The sequence below is a fragment of the Lineus longissimus genome, chromosome 2 (genome assembly GCF_910592395.1).
Source record: "Lineus longissimus chromosome 2, tnLinLong1.2, whole genome shotgun sequence".
Taxonomy (NCBI): domain Eukaryota; kingdom Metazoa; phylum Nemertea; class Pilidiophora; order Heteronemertea; family Lineidae; genus Lineus; species Lineus longissimus.
This window is the reverse complement of record NC_088309.1, coordinates 19,930,927-19,943,808: the sequence shown is the minus strand read 5'-3', so window position 1 is coordinate 19,943,808 and position 12,882 is coordinate 19,930,927. Positions and strand designations below refer to the sequence as shown.

Sequence of the window (12,882 nt, the reverse complement as noted above, 5' to 3'; positions counted from 1 at the left end):
GGATTATAGTCGGTCCAACAAGGAATTTTCAGGGATGCTTTTAGCATTTGTTACTCATGCCAGTGCCCTTGATCGAGAAAGCAACGAGCCCATCTGTTTGAAATGATAAAGGACACGAAAGAGTCTCCTTCAAGAAGAAAGAAGAAAGCCATTTGCAAAATGTCAAACTGCCAATACCAGGGATACCGAGTGAATTCAAAGATCCAAGAATAATCTTGCAACAATTTTTCAAATTCGACTTGTTGTGGAAACAGAGCATCTCAAATGGTAGTTTGGTGTCCTCCTTAGAAGTAACCATTAAAGGGAGTCTATAGGCAACAGCTCGGTGAGACAGACGAAGTTTCACAAAGTTGCCAACAGGTGGCTTCGCTATCTTGCAGTTCATCAGCACTATTTACGCTTGTTTACTATTGCTACAACGGTTGGGTAGAAAGAACGCATGCATGTTGAGAATGACCTTTCTCTTGAGTTAAGAACAGGGCGCGAAATGCTGATCATCGCGTGCTACATAATCCGTGATGGCGAGAGAGGTTTATATGAAGGCTGTCGATGACAGTTTGATAAGGATATTGCCCTACTCAAAAGAACTCGTTAATTCTCTTTCGCTTTGGCGGTTGCGAAGTGATACATCGAGCGATTGGTTTAGTATCCGTATAACAGCAAAAATCACAGGTAGATAACGCCCTGGCGAATCATTTAGTTCCCCACCTGACTGCTGGGAATCAGGCCTCCAACTATAGCTGAGCCAAGCATGCAAGCTTGTCAAATTACGTTTTTCATTTATGTTGGAAAAACTATGTTGTTGTAATTTTCTGACTCGGACGAAATAAAATGGTGTTCATCTGATGATAAGCTTCGTCAGGCAAGATTTGCATACGTATTATATCAGTACCGCCGGTTTGTTCCGTGGATATATTTGCGAATTGGTGGTACGGGATGGAGAATTATTTGCCGGGCTCCGTAAATGACGAAAATGAAAAGGGCGTGTCTTAACATTAGTAGGAGGCTTTTTCCGACTTATTAACGGTTTCTCTTACTTTTTCCGCTACACACGCACGTATCAAACTGCGCAATGGCTACCCATGCCTCACTTAAACAAACAGAAATGTAATATCCTCGGTCAATTTACTTTGCAACCAACGATATTTGCGGCCAATTTGAGATAACATGGACAAGCGTACACTCACACAAGCAAATAAAAGTGAGCTCTGAAGTGGCGAATTATTTGTCCCTTGCATAAAAGCATGTCCGACACTGCAGAATGATTTTTGATAGAGTGGCGACGTCGGTAGTGGTTTAAAACTGGGGTTGATAGATAATTTGGCAGAATTGTAGTGTGGGTTCGATACCCCATCCCGCTCGGTTCCTTGTATCCTTGAGCAAGTTACTTGACTTCCGAGTTCGATTGTCGTGTTCTTTTGTGACGTGTGCCTCGGTAGATCCCACGAAATCATGACTCACCCAGGTCGTATGAGCTTTCTATAATGTACAATACAATAATTTATGACCTGATGCATTATTAGAACTCTTGTCTGCTGTACTCACGGCGGGAATGAGAAGTGATATTTTTGGTACGGTAGATATCCCTCGTCCCAGATAAGTCATCCAACAGAGATACCATATATCTATATAAGGGCCACCAATCATCACTTCTGCAATAATTATGGCTCAACTCCAGCCTGTCCGGTCCATGACCCATGGCCGTTACGTCGTCCTTATCAACATTTCCTTGACCAGCATTTACTCAATAAACATACTGTCCGCTTTATTGATCAAACGTCATCTTTATCTGTTATGAGTCATAGTTCGGCGGAAGTCGATTAAAAAAAACCACATTGTCGGGCGTTTTTGATTTTTTTTTTCACCGTGGAGCACACTTTTGATCAAAGCATACAACACATGGCCAAAATCGAAAAATGAAACTGCGAAAATACAAAACAAAATGACTGAGACAGTTTTATCAATACAGCTGGCAGGAGGGGGTACATGTATTTTCAGTGTAACAGGCTGGTTAAACATATTCACCGATTGGTAGACATTCCAAAATATCCCTTTACAATGCGATGCCACTGACTTTCCACCAACCTTGTTACACCTTGTTACGGAATATGCGTGCAGCCACAAGATTCTGAAGAAGAAATTATCATGAATATACAGCAATTAGTGTTACCCGGCGTCGGAAGCGTTATGGAGAAACAATCAAACCCTCGCATATTGCCATGGACCCCGTGATGCAAGTTGATATTTGCGGTAGTGAATTGGAAGGCAATGCGGCGTGTTCTGCCCTGGGAATCAAACATCAGTCGGTCCAGGGTGGCGAGAGAAGAGATGGAAAATACTATTTACGCTCTTTGAACATTTCTGATAAGGTAGGTAAATTCGTGTTCTGTCTGCGAGCTGGTTGGGATCATTCGTCATAAGTTTTCATACACAATACTGGTCAGAAGTAAGGTCAGACACTCGAAACAGACAGTATCGCTCAGCGGACGGGAGGCAAGCTGCTACCATCCGTACCACTTGCAGTATAGGTAATCCATAGGCTGGAGGCCTCCCCGCCGGCCGTACCGACGGTGGGCGCACATGACCGTTTGTAAGTTGATCCATGAGCTCGAGGGGTACTTCAATAGTTCACATCAACAACATGAGGCACTATTTAATGCCAGGTTGACGTATTGACATGCTAGTGCATGGTTGAAAGTCGTGAAGGACAATCCTACAGATAGGCCTATATACCTTATTGACAGAAACAAATAAAGCACTATTTTATTTTAAAAAAGGAAGGAAAAATATCATTATGACAAAAAATGCAAAAAAAAGTAATGTCGGGTATCGTCGCCCGTTTCACTGACGAGCGATCCAACCGCTTCCACTCCTAAAATTAGGGATAACGCTCGCGCAAATGAAGTCAGTTTGTGGCATGGTCTGTTTTTACATCTGTGCGACTGGTCTAAAACACTATTTCATCATATTCAATTCAATTACTTGAAAGAAAAATATTGTTTTCAAGCATGTTAGTTTAGTTAGTCTTATCAAATAACTACATCGCCTAGTGTCCCGTGATGTAATTGGTTTTGATTAGATATTCTGATCGCGAGATATAGATCCAAATTTACTTTTTTCCGGCAGCTGTATCCGACCAGCATCTTAAACGGCAGTTTGAAGACACAGATGGAAGAGATATAGGCAAAACTGTCACCAAATGTTACGAATCTATCTCACGATCAGCATCCATTCCATTAGCAAAGTATTTTCTTGATGTACTCTCTGATAACTTTCTCCCCGAATGTTTGACTTAAACCAGTTACAAAATATTTTATTCTACATGCGGTCCGTGTGACTATTTGCACTTGGTCCCAGTTTGACACCAACTTGTCGTATTTGTCAGACTCAGAGCATGATATATCTTGGTTACCGAGTCGTTTTGAGAATGACCAAAAAAGTAGCAATCCTACCCCAGTTTTAAGTCAAGAAATTCTCATGAGGAAAAACCATCAACGTGATCTGTTCTGTTTTTTTGCCACTATCCGACGACCGTCATCCCTTTGTAATGTTTGGCAAATTGCTCTTCACTGCGCCCCACCCTTTCTCCGGAGAGTTGATATTTTGTCGGCCATTGTCAAAAGGCAGGCCACTAAGATCCCTTTTCCTAGCGCATCCGTCGATATTGCGTTATTATTTTTCCTTTCATAGGTGGATGCAGCGTCATTCAGGAGTAATATATAGACTGTCAGTGCACCAACGGTATTGGAAAGGGAATCCGAGGCAGCCATTATACGGGAGCCACCGTGAGCGCCGTAAGCAAGTGGTACATTGCTGAAACATCGGCACTAGCAACGCTCATGGATTACATTGGATACCAGGCTGCTGAGATACGGTGTCGTGAAAATACAGATAGCTGCTTTGTTTTGGGGCTGGATTCGTGACATTCCCTTGGATTACACTACCGATGATTCCCTTTATTGTTTTGGTAAGTCTGTACCTTGTGTATGTTCGGCGATTGATTTCATGTTCGATAATCCGATCACATGCGTCATCTGTGTATCGCATATTGAAATGTAATAGATCAGATTTGCCGTTTCGCACATAAACACTCGGGATTCCGCCTAAAGCATCACTTGTGTGGAACTTCGGGCAGCGTTTATCTTGAAAACTATATACATGTAATTATTAACAATTTTGGCCGAATGAATTGTTTTTTACTAGTGTGAATAGGGCTAATGATCCATTTTTCCAAGAAAACATTGACAAAAAAGCTAAGTGGACCTATAACAATTAACACTCCTACACGACCCATTCACCCACTCGTACTCGACCCTTATATTTCTTCCTTTGGATTATACCTCCCAGTTTGATACTTTGCATTGACCTTTTCCGTTCCAGTGGTAAAATATTGCACCCATTCAACGAACCTGAGATTGATATATCGTTCATTGTTATGTCATGTCTGAATTATTGAATATTTAGATGAACTGGTGGCTTTGTAGAGCGATCAGAAATTATCAGAATGTTCATCCTGTACTGCCTATACATGTAGACTAAGTTGTAAAAAATCGCTCTGAAAAAGCGACAATTGCATGCAAAAGTCAGTGTTCAAGATGCCCGAAAGATGAACTTTCCAACCATCACGGTTCGATCAAAGAATTTGTTCAAGTTCCAGTTGGATCAGCGCATCACCCGAGATGCTTTTCCAATATTACGCGTGTTTCGACACAGCCGGCAGCTTGATGAAGAAGCCGTCAAGTTCATTTGTGACTTGTCCTTGTATTGGAGGGTTATTGCCATTGCTGATCCAGAGTCTTTCGATAAATGTACATTTGTATTGAGTAAAAGACTCTGACTGATCCAATAACTTAATCGGAATTAATCCGACCAGATTTGAAAGACTCTGATCCGACCAAGAATCAAGCCGAGCAGTTTTCCGCTTTCTCAATCTAAGTGGAAACTAGATGTTATAGGGCCTGGTGAAGCTTAATTCATAAAACTCCCGTTATTTGAAAAATCTATCGCGGATTCAGGCTGAAACTCTAATACTGGCCACTCCACGAAATCGTAGACTCCTGGGGCAGTCCATGCATGGTCATCATAAACATCGTCTGTTGGGGGGGGGGGGGGAGAGGGACGAGGCTGATCCGCTGCGACCGGAGTGTATACGAAATCGCCGCATGACCTGTCCCTTTGTGACTGTCCCTAGTAATTAGTCTCCGGTCCTTCCCGCCCGCTTGCACTTTCCGTACAAGTGCTCTCCGCTGAAAGCTTGACACTGTAGTGATAAAAGTAAAATGCATACTTATACCGTCTAATGAAGCGGTATGCTACATTTCATTTTCTCTTCCATCCAGATTGCTATGCATGATTGTGACCTCAGGCGGACAGGTACATTTCTAAAGGAATTAGAGCAAAATTAGATGAAGTGGTTTTATCGTGTGGATATTCATCTAAATTGGGTTTTTATTTTTGGTTTTGGTAACACGCGAAGTTGCCTCACTTGACATAACAATAATTATGGGTTATTGGTAATTTTATATCTCGGCTAATAAAAGCAATGCATTTCAAGTGTTATATATCTAACTGTATTATACTACAACCTTCTCTCGTTTCAGTAATAAAAATTTGTCGAAATACATTGAAAAAAAATTCCCCCCCAAAATGGCAACTGCCTGTATATCACTATTATAATTGACGAGTTGCACTTAGCGTTGAACACCTTAATAAGCCTGGTTTTATCTCTACTGTCATCCATTATCAACTGACATGATGTAGTTTTACACAAGGGAGGTTAATAGGTAGGTTTGAGAACTTTGAATAAAGTCATTGCGACAATATCATGCATTTTGTAGTCCAGTTTTCATGATCACATCATGTACAGTAGTTGGTAGTTGCAGTAGTTGTTTGTTGTTGTTGTTAGAAGTATAAGTAAGTAGGGGATTCCAGTAAGGCCGCATCATAGTTTACTGTTAGCAACAACAACAACACTGGAGACATTTTACACAGAAAAACAGTGGAATGTTCCCAATGGGAGACAAGATTTACGCACACACCGGTAACTTAAACCATTCTGGCGCTAATCGCTGGCTGATATCGAGTACATCACCAGTCTGCACCATCTTGGTTTTCCGAGAATTGGTTTAGCATTGTGGACGCCTGTACATCATGTGCATGGTTACATAGTTCCGTTTTCAAGAAGTATTACACTTATGAAAAAAGTGTTACTCACAAACCAGCACCCCTTTTACACCAAACCCACAACATACCAACACCCACACAATCCGATTTTTATACCTCGAACAGCCCGCGCCACGGGTATATGCTAGTATTGATAATGTCTGAGATTTTCCTCTCCTGGTAAGATTCACTTGCCGTTCCAGTATGTCAATTAAGTACTTGTACAGCCAAATAAATTATTGTATACTATTATCAAACACCCCCCCCCCCCCCCCCCCCCCCGAGTAAAATATAAGGCCTTTCTACACGAGGACAGTTGGAACCGGCTTCGAGCCAGCTCGAGGCGGGTCAGGATAATTTTTACCGTGTAGAACGAAATCAGAACCGTCTCCAAGTGACCTGACCCGAGGCGCGTTAGCACTGCAGTCTCGAGTCACTTGAGGCGGGTTGGAGCCACTTCAAGACGCTTAATCTCTCGTGTAGAACCGATCTGGCCTCGAGTCACTTTGCGCACGGTACTAAAATCGAGTAGTGCGGTATATAGCAGTTCATGAAACCTCCACCGAAAGAAGAGTCACATGCGCCACCATGCGACGGGTTAGTGGTTTAAGTGGCCTGAACTGACCTGGGGCCGGCGCGGATTTGATCCGTCTCCGTGTAGACAGCGCAAAGCCAGTTACAGGTGATCCGGCTTCAAGTGGCTCGAGGTGAGGAGGGCTAAAACCGTCCTCGTGTAAAAGCAACTATTGACACCATGTAGAGCAGCGGATAAATTGCTTCATTCTTAGGTGCGACCCGGACCGCCTACGAGTTTTGACCTGTTTTTGAATCAACATGTTTATGTCAGCCATCTTGTGTCGTCATTAACTAGGGTGCATGATATTATGAATATTAAAAGCCCACCCCCGCATGCCAGCTGTATCCGGCTTCAAAGTGTTTCTTCCGCTCTTTTACACTCCGTTTTTGCACGATGCGGGGGGGGGGGGGGGCGGGGGACGTGGCAGACCGCAGCGATATCAGGGGCATCTCTTCATTCGATGAATTGAAGAAAGAACCCATTAAATAGAAAAACCCTTCGTCCCGAATGGGCCACGGTATCAAATAACTATCCACACTATCCACATACCGATCTACCGGCGTTTTGCGTATATCCATCTTTCGAGGATTAATGTTCACCGCCGGTGTAAGTCGGTATGCAATAGCCTCATGTGACACGGTGCCACAGTATCTTTGCGAGTGGAGATTGTGTGAAATTGAGCGGGGTTCTCACACGAAATCAGCCAGTCAAGTTCATACTGATTCGAGCGATGACTGACTGACGCCAATGAACCAAGAAAAGCTAACCATTGATTTGTCGATATGAAATATCGGTGTCATTGAAATGAAAACGCAAAAACCAAACACGGCATCGGTGCCAATATATAAAGAGGTGCATTTGGAAACGTTAATTTTTCCTCGGGTTTGAAATTGGAGTCCGCCGGTCTGAATGGCGAGAACAAAAGCGGCGCCCAAGCAGTCTTTGGTCGGCGTCATCCTCTTAATGTGCAGGCATTCCTTTGTCGTGATAATGTCATTATTGACTGATTCATGTATAAAGGAGGGTGATTGTCTCCGGGCGTTATCCAGTAACAGACATAGGACAACGATACAATCGCGTTATGATGGAAAAGGAAGACATCAGGGAACAGGTTGATTATAGGAAACAAAAGCACATACATATACAGGGGGCAGGTTGATTAAAACAAGAGACATAAGGGAGCAGCGGGTTGATTATAGTAGGAGACAAAAAGGCACATACGTGCAGGGAGCAGGTTGATTATAGTTGGAGACAAAAAGGCACATACGTAAAGGGAGTGCAGATTGATTTTATAGAGTACGAGACAAAAAGGCAAGACACATATACGTAGATGGTACAGTACTTGAGGAGGCAAAAGATTGGTTGATGGAGTATAGTTTGCGTGACTCAACTCTTCTTGGTCGCAAACCTTGACTCGTCGCGTGTAAATAAATTGATTCTCAGCCCACTTTCGTTGCCTTCAGAAGGTCCGTTTTTAAGTGCATAGAGTATACTCAGTGATAATTCGATTCGCCATGTAATTTCGAGCCCTGTTGAAGCTCTTATTGTTTCTAGAACTCTTGCTTTGATAGCGTTAACAGTCATCAAAATTGGGGTTCAAATAATATGGCGGTGAAGTGGAAAATATTGTATAAGTTGGCGATATTGGAAGATGGGGAATCAGTTTTGCTGGTAGTGATTAGTTCGAATATGAAATATTGAGTACGAGTTTGTGACGGAGCGTATCAAAATGAAAAAAAAAGACCGAAATGGCATCGTGGCTGACTCAAACGCTTTCCTGTGAATCCCGACCCTCTATATACCGTATAGCGAGCAGAGCGCGGCATGCAGTGCTATAGATCAGTTAGTCTTGAACCTCATCCACTGGTAATCCCCTCTCTATATATCCCAACGTCCAATATAGATTAAACCCTCATTTGTGGCTTCACTGGCTTCTGCATCAGGACATGGTACAGCGAGATGCTTTTTTGTCATCCGTTATCAATTAGTGTTGAGATGGCTAGAGTGCTGAGGGGTGTAATGAGTGCGGTATAGGATGTAATGCTGGACGGTCAGTTGCCTCAAGCCTTTTGTCACAACACGCCGTGTAGGGTTGTATATGTGCGCATGAGTGTCTGAGATAAGCATTTGGCCCTTTTCACCGTCTCAATGCTCGTGTCAAACGCAGCGGCGACTGTGGGAAGCATCGCACGGCTTCACCCCATCAAAGCGCTTGGACAAGTTATTCTCGGCACTAACTTCCTGAGATCAGGTTTTTCCTCTACTCCTACCTCGTATATGAAATATCGAGAGGGGAAGTATATCGAAAATCACTGGTTACGTAAGGATGCGGCACTGATTGCAACTGACTCCAAGAGGCCTGTGAAAGTCCGCTGTTAAGTGATACTTGGACTTTCTGCCTGCGCACTGTCCATGCTGTTTCGTTAACTTCCAGTCGCTGTGAGATCTGTTTCCCGCCTACATTGCATTACAAATAGCCCAGCTATTAAGTGGTTAGAGTTGATAATGCCCAATAGCTTTAATATTCAATCTGCTTTCAACACGACATCAAATATATTTACCATCTGGCGAAGGTTACTATAACAACGCTGGGCACTTAATTCCCAAATGCGATGAAATTTGATGTGTCTTATGTTATTATGCATGAATAAAGACTCTAAGATACAGAGGGCTGGCGGGTGTTCGAAGGTTCTCAGTTGTTCTCTCGTTGTACTGGGTGAAAACTGGATTTCTGTAAAGTTTGGTTTGTCTCTAATCTAATTTTGAGACGAAGCCGACTGTGATCACAATTCATGTCAATATCATCATTCATATCCATATCATATTACACTTTTGTTCCCGGCCCGCTTGCCCATTACACGCATACACATGTTTTGTGACAAACGCAAAAATGCAGTAATTGAGTGATAAATCCACCTCTCGTGTAGCAGCACTTGATTAGTCTCGTTAAAAGAATGCTACAGCGTTCGTGTTCTGTATGCATCCTCTCGAATCGCCCAGGAAAAGAGCCTACATGATACAGCGTTGCATCGTGGCCCACTTGAACCAACGCCATGATCTTTTTGCCAGATACTCTTATCACGAAAGTCAAATAAGAAACCTTTCCCTCCAAACTGTGGGTATTAGTTACCAGGAGATTATGAATTGGACTTCATATGTAGGTATACCGTTCCCTTAATCATTCAGTGTAACTTTCGACCGCAACGTAGAATTTTCAGTTCAACCTGCGACCGCAACACAGAATTTTCATGCGTCGTCTGTAAGTTGTCAATTGGCGCATCTTGGACGCATATCGAATAATGTGCTCTGACAGCCTTGATACACAAACCACTAGTATGAGAAATTGACAATGCATTTCACGTGGCCCGCTTAACGATAAGGAACAAATTGATAGATCACGCCGCTAAATAGCAGTAAAACTATACCCAATGATTGGGACCATTAATGGACTACCATGTGGTGATTCAGGGCGATGACGAGCAGACGATCGCGGGCATTGTGACTGTGGATACAATACAAACGTACGATAAATTGATTTTCGAGGCATTGGTAAATGTCATATCAAGCTTGGCCGGCTGAAGATAATCTTGTTTGTCCAGTGTGATTCCAGAACACTTTCGTTGTCAATGTGAAAATATTACGTGGCCACTGGCATGGGGTCGCAAGGTGGAAGATATATTAGGAGAAATATTTTCAAAAAAATTATAAGCGAGCCTTATTTTGATAATATGCATGGCTACCTTCTTATACGTAATGTAACGACCGGAGCAAGAGCACCTGTTCTTTCATAAACCCTGACCTTTCATAACTGCCCAGTATCTTCCTGTTTTGGTTAGTCACGAGAGATATGTGCAGCTGGTATTATATTCCATAGAACTCATGTCATTTCTGACACGCGCTCAACCCTCGCACCTCTACAATCCCCTGCTAAGACAATACTTTGTTTCAAGGTCACCACACTTCTTGTCATAGTAAAGCCTACATTATACAAACTATCATTTTGAAAATGCATCTCTCAGAACCACACATTCTGAAGATGACTGTGCTGATTTTGACAATTAGTAAAGACGACGACCACAACAACAGCACGTGGTCAGGGAAACTTGCCAAGGACGTTTCCATTGACGCAGGATAAAAGTGATGGGCCGTTGTTCTCTTGTCAGGCGTTCTTCCCAATTGTGATTTGAGCCAGAAGAAAGCCAGCGTCGCATATTGATATTCAATGATGGAATGTGTACTTCCAGGGATAGTGACTAGACCTGCGGCTGATAATACTAATTTACAGTACCTTTCCTATAATAACCCGTCGTTAATTTGCGGGCGGTAAACACACTGGCGGACAATAGCTATTGGTTTATCAATAAATGCAATTACCTGGGTATCTGGACCGACTGCCTAGGGGTTGGCACAGCTAATCATGTTAATGCAGAAGCATGGATCAGTACGCTTGATACTAATATTTTGTGATGAAGCCTAATGTCAGCGAAGCTTACAATCTTTAAAAAAATTCCACCAATGAACCCAACAGAAGATTTATGTTTGCCGCAGAGGTAATGAACCATTACGTATATACCTCTCAGTACCAATAACGGTTCCTCATGAAAAAAGTTTATTAGGGTTCGTCAACTTAACGTACCGAAGCACCCGCCCATAATGGTATCTCAACCCAAGAGTGTTTCTCTTGGCACCGACAAGGGGTCCTCACAGCACCCATTGAGGCGACCTCTGAGGGCTCTTTGAAAAAAATGGTATGGTCCCGCCTTTGTTAGGGCGCCTTTTCCCCTTTTCCCGACGGCACCTCCATATCCCAATTTTTACCTCTATCTCGAGTCCCGATAGTTATTCAGGGCAATCCCTGGTCCCGAAAAAAAACCCATTCCCTCATCATCAGCGACAAGCGTAATTGACATTCATCACTGTCACCCTTCCTGTTTTTGACAAAATATCACCAACTGCCTCCACTGAGGAGATAACAAGGAAAAGCTTTTGTTAGAGCGATAAAGAACCACTCACATCCTCTGCAAATACATTTAGCTTTACACCATGGTTCCCGGGCATGTTCGCCGGCATTTCTTGAGGCTGGTATATCGCTGCAAAAACACAAGGAGTGGTTCATGTGCAAGATTCGCCGTAAACACGGTTGCTTTGAATTCGCCGCAGCTTGTCGATGCCAGACAAACGACTTCGAAATTTGCCGTGTGTACTTTCTGCGATTAGAGCGCTTGTAACTATCTTTGATGGCTGTCTTTACAAGAAACCATCCAAGATACTTAGCCATATTTCTTGTTGTTCTTGAATCAATGGCGCTTCAAAGATATTGGTTTGTGTGTGGGATTCTGTCAAATTCAGGATTTGTTAGCATCGCGTACTCACTTGAAAGGCTTTCCATGCTTCACAACTGAAACAAAGAGAAGACTTAGCCATGCATTCGTTCTTGTCTTTTGAATGCCAAAGGCTGAATTCTTGTACTGAACAGCGCTTGGCAACAAAACTAAAACTTGCGACAAAAGATTCCTAGCATTTTTTTGGTAAATCTCTGTATCAAACTAGTCTTAATAAGATAATTTTTACAAAACCCTCAGCATCTTCCTTTGTTCTTTCCTTAAAGCAATGTCTTTTCTACCTTTGCAAGGATTGCCTAACTGTTTTGAGACCATTTGGAATATTTAATTTCTTTCCCTAGCCAAGTATGTCAAAGTTTATAAAATGGTTGTTATGTATAAAGATCCAATGAAGGACAAAGGCTACTTACATGTATCTGCTAAGGCGTTGAATCCGTTAATTTCAAATTCTCTAATATTTATAGCTCGGTGTTTTTTACCAACCAATAATTGGATTTTGATCTCAAAGGAACATCGTAGCAATTTAATTTCACTAAAAGCACGCCCAGGCACTCTTTATCTCTACCGTCCTTCATGTTCAAACCAGCCTCAGAGGAACGTCTGCAAGCCGACAAATCCGCCTTCCATTTCCACCAATCAGCAACGGATCAATCAACAAATGCGAGACTGGCTTGGGGCGCAGATCCGATATCAAATCATGCTGGCGACCTCCGGCGAGATCTAACGCATTTCCTTTCTTTTCGTGCAATGACAAGCCGGCCAATCGAACATGTAATGCCAATCAGGAATCCATATATGAGC

At 42.7% G+C, this 12,882-nt stretch overlaps 1 protein-coding gene across 2 annotated transcripts in view; it reads left to right on the top strand.

Annotated features, from left to right (window-relative positions):
* The first annotated feature begins 2,335 nt into the window (after positions 1-2,335).
* The window catches only part of LOC135483736 (C2 calcium-dependent domain-containing protein 4C-like), a 34,509-nt gene continuing 23,962 nt past the window's right edge, over positions 2,336-12,882 (top strand). The window contains exons 1-2 of one of the 2 annotated variants that reach the window (XM_064764752.1): positions 2,336-2,369; positions 3,691-3,967. The gene's annotated coding sequence lies outside the window, so the exon portion shown is untranslated. Of the gene's footprint in view, positions 2,370-3,679; positions 3,968-12,882 lie in introns of those variants that run through there. The other variant, XM_064764753.1, reaches the window with a different exon arrangement.